Genomic DNA, 7,462 nt, shown 5'->3' with positions numbered 1-7,462 from the left:
TTAGGACATCCCTCTTACCTTCTCTCTCTCTCTCTCTCTCTCTCTCTCTCTCTCTCTGTCTGTATCTCTCTATCGATTCAATTCAATTGGCTTTAGATACATGTGTTTACATTGCCAAAGCAAGTGGAATAGACAATAAACAAAAAGGGAAATTAACTCTCTTGTCAGCTTTTTCTCTCATTCTCTCTGTTTACGACCGCTGGCAATCCTGCTGCAGCCCACCTCTACAAGGGTAATGGTGTGTACTGTTTGTTTGGTTTTTATATGCCTGTAGGGTTGTCCTAACCTGGGTATAATGCATCGTGCTTTACATGCTTGCTTGCTGGTTTATTAATACAGTTATGTCTTCAGGACAATTGTGTGTGTGATGTCTTCAATGCACTTGCATTATTTGCTAGCAATTTTGAGTCAAAGTATAAATGTTGGTACTTCCGTTGACAACCTCCCTCTGCTCAAGCCATGTGGTTCCCTCTCAACTGTTGCACACTCAAAACGCTCAACTCTGGTTGAAACTCGCAGTCCAGACCTGCTCTTACCATATACTGGAGCTGCTTATTTTCTTTTTCTTTTTCACGCACTTTGAGATTTTTTTTTTTAATGAAAAGCACTCTAGAAGTTGAATCCATTATTATTATTACTATTATTACAATAAGTTAACACTAGGTCTACCAACCCTAGACATCTACACTATCACAATAGTCCTTATCACTAACCACTCGATGGGGGGTGTTTACTGTTGAGTGAGGGTCTACTACTCTGGATGAAGAATATTTAGCTTGAAGTAGAGGCAAAGGCACGAAGGTGAAACCTGACATAACTTCCGGGAGGAGTCTGGAACTATAGAACGGTGCCGATACATCTCTATGACAACCACAACGCGTTCTCTGCATTCTCCTGCGCTTTTACGAAGCTCTCCAAAGAAACGGAGGGAAACTCAGGTCAGACTCAGAGACCAACAATTTCAATCTATCCAGAGCTACATGACGTAAAGAAAAGGGGTAACTATAACATTCAATCAGCAACCACATTAGTTGTCCTAATGCTACATGTGTAACGGCTGTCGTCGGAAGAAAACCAAGATGCAGCGGAGGTTGTGTGTTCATCTTGATAATTTAATAAAAATGAACCACTACAAACAAAACACTTGATAGCACCGACAGCAAACAGTCCTGTCTGGTCCCAACTGAACAAAACAGAAAACAATCCCCCACAAAACCCAAAGGAAAAACCTGCACCTTATGTGTGACTCCCAATCAACAACAACGAACTTCAGCTGTGCCTGATTTGGGAGTCACACACGGCCCAAAACAAAGAAATACAAAAAAACCTAGAAAAAGAACATAGAACGCCCACCCAATGTAACACCCTGGCCTAACCAAAATAAAGAACCAAAAACCCCTCTCTATGGCCAGGGCGTTACAACATGATAGAATGAAAAGGACAAATAACATTGCAACAATTCGCAATAGTCTAAACTTGAGCACTAACTTCAGAGGAATAGTATAAATTGAATTGTAGCAGGTTACATTTCTTCCTGCCCTTTTTCATCTGTGCTTTTTTAATTGAAGCTTTAAATTAATCAAGCCAAGTCAAATAAAATATTTATAAGAAACAAGCATTTAAATTGGAGAGATCACAGAAGCTAATTTAGATATGTCTAAATTACAAACGGTACTTTCCATTCAAGTGAAAATTCACTAATTCATTTGTGACATCATTTGCATAAAACAACAAACATTTTAGTTTGTAGTGAACATAATCTAAGCAGGAGGCAAATATGTAAATGTTGTGATTAACCTTGGGGCGACTTCAAAGTGTATGCTAATTATGAAAAGGTTAATTTGAAGTAAAATAATAATAGCCTTTTATGTTTAAATTCTGCTCTCGTCCCGACGAAAAATGTTTCCTATTGCTGTTGCTTTGATTGACTGAGACAAGTTGGCAACCATCTCCTCTACAAGGTGCCTGTCTGATAGCTAAACACACACACACACACACACACACACACACACACCAAAAACTCTCCAGTGAGTACTGTATGCATCACACCTTCGATTTACCACCCTTCTCTCTCCCATGTCCCCACAGCTGGTGAGTTCATTCATATATCATTCTCAACTCATAGCCTACTCATAACGTAACATGAGAATGTACAGTAAGGGAAAAACCCTGGAATAAATCTAAACCAAACACAGCAAACAGTGTCCCCCACACAGACTCCTAATCACTTCCATGTCCTTCCACAGTCTCATCGGTACAGTCAGCCCCAGATGAGCATCTGTCCCAGGGGGAGATCAAGGCCCTGCTCCCCCGGAGGCTGGTGGAGAGGCTAGAGGATGTGAGGGCAGCGTTCAAAGGCCTGGACCCTGAGGGGAGCGGCTCAGTGACCCGGGGGGAGTTCAGACAGGTGGTGGAGGCCTTCCTCTTCCCCCTCACGCAGACCCAGCTCAACGCCATGCTGGCCATGGTGAGAGAGGGCAGGTGTGGGTCTCTTGTAGACTGGTTTGGGATCTGTTTGTGCTGTCTTGCCAACTCCAATGATAATAGGAGTTAGCAAGACAGCACAAACAGATCTGCGACCTGTGGGGTATACTACAAAGCAGGTTCAATGAGTTAGCCAGCTAACTTGCCGAAAAAGGTAGATTAGTAGGCTATAGTGTCAGGTCCCTGGATAAAGGTAGAGTAGACTCTTGTAATTTAAAAAAATATATACTGCTCAAAAAAATAAAGGGAACACTTAAACAACACATCCTAGATCTGAATGAAAGAAATAACAGAAATACCACTGGAAGGCGACAACATCACACAAAAATAATCAATGGAAATCCAATTTATCAACCCATGGAGGTCTGGATTTGGAGTCACACTCAAAATTAAAGTGGAAAACCACACTACAGGCTGATCCAACTTTGATGTAATGTCCTTAAAACAAGTCAAAATGAGGCTCAGTAGTGTGTGTGGCCTCCACGTGCCTGTATGACCTCCCTACAACGCCTGGGCATGCTCCTGATGAGGTGGCGGATGGTCTCCTGAGGGATCTCCTCCCAGACCTGGACTAAAGCATCCGCCAACTCCTGGACAGTCTGTGGTGCAACGTGGCGTTGGTGGATGGAGCGAGACATGATGTCCCAGATGTGCTCAATTGGATTCAGGTCTGGGGAACGGGCGGGCCAGTCCATAGCATCAATGCCTTCCTCTTGCAGGAACTGCTGACACACTCCAGCCACATGAGGTCTAGCATTGTCTTGCATTAGGAGGAACCCAGGGCCAACCGCACCAGCATATGGTCTCACAAGGGGTCTGAGGATCTCATCTCGGTACCTAATGGCAGTCAGGCTACCTCTGGCGAGCACATGGAGGGCTGTGCGGCCCCCCAAAGAAATGCCACCCCACACCATGACTGACCCACCGCCAAACCAGTCATGCTGGAGGATGTTGCAGGCAGCAGAACGTTCTCCACGGCGTCTCCAGACTCTGTCACGTCTGTCACGTGCTCAGTGTGAACCTGCTTTCATCTGTGAAGAGCACAGGGCGCCAGTGGCGAATTTGCCAATCTTGGTGTTCTCTGGCAAATGCCAAACGTCCTGCACGGTGTTGGGCTGTAAGCACAACCCCCACCTGTGGACGTCGGGCCCTCATACCACCCTCATGGAGTCTGTTTCTGACCGTTTGAGCAGACACATGCACATTTGTGGCCTGCTGGAGGTCATTTTGCAGGGCTCTGGCAGTGCTTCTCCTGCTCCTCCTTGCACAAAGGCGGAGGTAGCGATCCTGCTGCTGGGTTGTTGCCCTCCTACGGCCTCTTCCACGTCTCCTGATGTACTGGCCTGTCTCCTGGTAGCGCCTCCATGCTCTGGACACTACGCTGACAGACACAGCAAACCTTCTTTCCACAGCTCGCATTGATGTGCCATCCTGGATGAGCTGCACTACCTGAGCCACTTGTGTGGGTTGTAGACTCCGTCTCATGCTACCACTAGAGTGAAAGCACCGCCAGCATTCAAAAGTGACCAAAACATCAGCCAGGAAGCATAGGAACTGAGAAGTGGTCTGTGGTCCCCACCTGCAGAACCACTCCTTTATTGGGGGTGTCTTGCTAATTGCCTATATTTCCACCTGTTGTCTATTCTATTTGCACAACAGCATGTGAAATTATTGTCAATCAGTGTTGCTTCCTAAGTGGACAGTTTGATTTCACAGAAGTGTGATTGACTTGGAGTTACATTGTGTTGTTTAAGTGTTCCCTTTATTTTTTTGAGCAGTGTATATGCTTGAAATTGGCATGGTCTAATTGACTCAACAACCAAAAACACATATCTAAGTTTAGCTTTTTTAAAGAACCAGAAAATCCATAATTATTTCTGGTTGTTTATTAAAGTTAGCAGGCTAACTCATTGAACCTGCTTTGTAGTATACCCCAGATGTGTCCTACGTTCTGCTCTTGTGTAGTCTGACAAAGTAATGCTGATTCTCTAGCTCCGGGCTCCACATCGGCACCGCTGCCTTGTCATTGACTATCTTGGCCACTAGATGGCAGTATAAGACATGAGGTTAGTCTTGGTAAAAAAGGGGTTTATGGCGCTTTTCTTACTAAGCCTTACTACATAGTGTTGGAGGTCTCTCAGTTTCTTTATAACTTTTTATGACAATCTCTGCTGTGCAGAGATGTTTGGTGTGGGTGTCCTGCCTTTTTCTGTTTTCAGAACTACACTGAACAAAAATATGAAGTGTTTCCCATGTTTCATGAGCTGAAATAAAAGATCCCATACATTTTTCCATACGCTCAAAAAGCTTATTTCTCTCAAATGTGGTGCACAAATTTGTTTAAATCCTTGTTATTAAGCATTTCTCCTTTGCCAAGATAATCCATCGTCCTGACAGGTGTGGCATATCAAGAAGCTGATTAAACAGCATGATCATTACACAGGTGAACCTTGTGCTGGGGACAACAAAAGGCCACTCTAAAACGTGCAGTTTTGTCACACAATGCAGGAATGTCCACCAGAGCTGTTGCAAGAGAATTTAAAGTAAAGTTCTCTACCATAAGCCGCCTTCAACGTCATTTTAGAGAATTTGACAGTACGTCCAACCGGCCTCACAACCGCAGACATGTATGGCATTGTGTGGGCGAGCGGTTTGCTAATGTCAACGTTGTGAACAGATTGCCCCATGGTGGCGGTGGGGTTATGGTATGGGCAGGCATAAGCTATGGACAACGAACACAATTGCATTTTATCAATGTCAATTTGAATACACAAAAACACAGTGACGAGACCCTGAGGCCCATTGTGAGGCCCATTGTGAGGCCCATTTTTTTTAAAGGTATCTGTGACCAACAGATGCATATCTGTATTCCCAGTCATGTGAAATCCATAAGGAATTCATTTCAATTGACTGATTTCCTCATATGAACTGTAACTCAGTAAAATCAATGAAATTGTTGCATGTTGCGTTTTTACGTTTGTCCAGTACATGCGGACCACTTAGGGAAATGCGACTCTCTTGATGCGTCACTGATAGTCGTAATGGCATTGGTCACATTGCTCATTGATGAAATTGATCATTCCCTTGCATTGTTTATGAAGGCAGTGGGGACATTGATCGATATTTAGTGACGTAGTGTAGCTGTTCGCGCGTTTACGTTTCGTGTTCATATACCTCCCACTGTTTGTTCTTCATCCACACCTGTTTATCATTGATCAGTACCGGAGTGGTGTTATGGGTAGTGATATACACCTACAGTAGAGTTGTTTATCATGTATATGGTGTATCCCTTCTCCCTCCATCCGTGGTGTGTTGCTGTGCGATGCCTCTCGTCACTCCACAGCGCCAATGTAATTGTCTCCACTGTTCCTCTTTGTTCCGTCTCAGCGCTCACGCCTGACAGTTTGACTGCCTGTCTTTCCCACACAGATTTCCACCCATAATATCAGCACTTTGTGTCCCTCCCTCCCTCTTCCTCCCCCTCCCCTTCTCTCAGTCTTTCTGTTCCTTATTCATTAAAAAGATGGTGTTTTTCGAGGGGAGTTGTTGAAAGTTTTCTTTAAAGGACTATATTGCAGGAGCAGCAGCTGTTGTGCTGGTGACATTTTGATGTGGAAGTCGCTTTGTGCTTGAGGGAGCGAGATGCCACAAGCCGCTTTTTTCCCCCTCTGTCTTCCTCCTCTTTCTCTTTCCTTTCCTTTTTGTCTCCTTCATCTGTTTCCCAAACACTTTCAGAGAAGAGATTGAGAGCTTGGTGCGTTTTCTTTCTCTTTTTTTTATCGCGATCAATTATTTAGCAGGCGGTGGTTGCCTTACATGTTAGAGAACACTTACTCCAATAATTACAGGTAAGTCCTAGAGCGGAGTTAGAGAGGGAGAGAAAGAGAAATAAGACAGACTGACAGAAAGACAAACAAGAGATGGACAGAGAGGGAGTGGAGGGGAAGATAGAGGCGGATGATGGACAGAGACTAAGACAGACAGAGAGAGAGAGAGAGAGAGAGAGAGAAAGGCAGAGCGAGTCTGTCATGTCTGAAAGGTGAAAGTACCACCCAGTACTAAAAACTCCCTATCTCTACTCCTCCGCACATTCACTAAAACATCATGACCTGGGTCTGACCTTCACACTGGAACACTTTACCTACACAGCAGTCTTTCCAGCCCCGTTCCCAGGTATATAGAGCATGCAGAGCGGTGCAGTACTCCTGTGGTTCTAGCCAGGCGTCCCGCTCGGTGCCTGCTGATAGCAGTGATAATTAGACAGTGTGGCATCTATAATAAGACTCAATGCCATAGAGCTCTGTAGGGAGCAGAAGCACTAGATTACACCGTGGTAAGATGTAGGGCAGGGCATTAGAGACTAGACTTTGATTATGAGCCACCAAAATAGGTGTGTGTGTATATCTCCACCTATCCATGTGTGTGTGATTGTGTGTGCTTGCGAGCGTATCTCCCTTTCCATCTGTGTCTATGTGTGTGTGTGTGTGTGTGTGTGTGTGTGTGTGTGTGTGTGTGTGTGTGTGTGTGTGTGTGTGTGTGTGTGTGTGTGTGTGTGTGTGTGTGTGTGTGGTGTGTGTTGCTGTGTGGCTTACTTAAGCGAGATACTGTTCCACTGTTGGGGTCAGGATAAACGCAGTGGGCTGATTCCCCAGGTGTGACCCGTTCTGAACACCACCTATTCCCCGACCACCCAGCCCCAGAATTACTGCTCAACCCACCTGACGCTACACAGGCAGAACCCTGCTCTTACCGTCTGACGCCATGGAGACTTGATTACTCTTCACTTGGGTTGTTGTGGGCAAAAGTCTGGACTTGCTCAGAAGTTTTAGAGAAAAATATATACTTTTTTCTTTCTGTTCGTATTTAAATGTCAGCATTGTTGTCATGATTATGATGAATGTGAGCATGATCCTTATCATCCTCCTTATCACCATCACCATCCTTGTCCATTCTCTACTAGTGGTCCTTATACGCTGAG

At 44.8% G+C, this 7,462-nt stretch overlaps 1 pseudogene; it reads left to right on the top strand.

The window, feature by feature from the left end:
• The first annotated feature begins 2,142 nt into the window (after positions 1-2,142).
• The window catches only part of LOC106609261 (EF-hand calcium-binding domain-containing protein 6-like), a 33,803-nt pseudogene continuing 28,483 nt past the window's right edge, over positions 2,143-7,462 (top strand).

The sequence above is a fragment of the Salmo salar genome, chromosome 07 (assembly GCF_965601325.2).
Source record: "Salmo salar chromosome 07, fSalSal1, whole genome shotgun sequence".
Lineage (NCBI taxonomy): Eukaryota > Metazoa > Chordata > Actinopteri > Salmoniformes > Salmonidae > Salmo > Salmo salar.
Note: the sequence above shows the minus strand (reverse complement) of the source record. Positions and strands in the feature narration are given on the sequence as shown.